Raw genomic sequence first — 468 nt, 5'->3', positions numbered from 1 at the left:
TAAACATTTCATTACACCAAATACACAAAATAATGTTCTTTTTAGCAACATCATATGACCCCTTTAAATGCATGTCATCTTTCACATCAAATTCTTACATTTTATTAATAATTTCACTTAATATTATAAGACTCTATAGGGCTGTTACCAATCAAATGTTCCACTGCTGGAGAAACAGAAGCAGCTGAAGTGGCATTTAGACGCATTTACACAGACAATTTAATTAAGCTGAAATGTAGCATGAATGCAAATATGAAAAGTTACTTTTAAATTTGAAAGTAACCCGCCAGCAGGTGGCAGCAAGTTGACTGTCTTAATGAGTGAGTCATTGAGGCATTCAAACGATTCGTTCCAACGACTGATTCATTCAAGAATGAAGCAAGCGCCTGTCTTTCCCCTTGTCCAAATACCCACACTTGTGGTCTTGGCCACTTGAGAGCGCGTGCGCGCGACAGGAAGTAAGTGCGC

At 38.5% G+C, this 468-nt stretch overlaps 1 protein-coding gene across 2 annotated transcripts in view; it reads right to left on the bottom strand.

Annotated features, from left to right (window-relative positions):
- The window catches only part of LOC107696211 (AP-1 complex subunit mu-1), a 28,348-nt gene that overhangs the window by 25,436 nt on the left and 2,444 nt on the right, over nucleotides 1-468 (bottom strand). The gene's annotated exons all lie outside the window — the stretch shown is intronic.

Source organism: Sinocyclocheilus anshuiensis, unplaced genomic scaffold, assembly GCF_001515605.1.
Source record: "Sinocyclocheilus anshuiensis isolate Anshui unplaced genomic scaffold, SAMN03320099.WGS_v1.1 scaffold217, whole genome shotgun sequence".
Taxonomy (NCBI): domain Eukaryota; kingdom Metazoa; phylum Chordata; class Actinopteri; order Cypriniformes; family Cyprinidae; genus Sinocyclocheilus; species Sinocyclocheilus anshuiensis.
The sequence above is the reverse complement of the archived record's forward strand: the minus strand, read 5'-3'. Positions and strand labels throughout refer to the sequence as shown.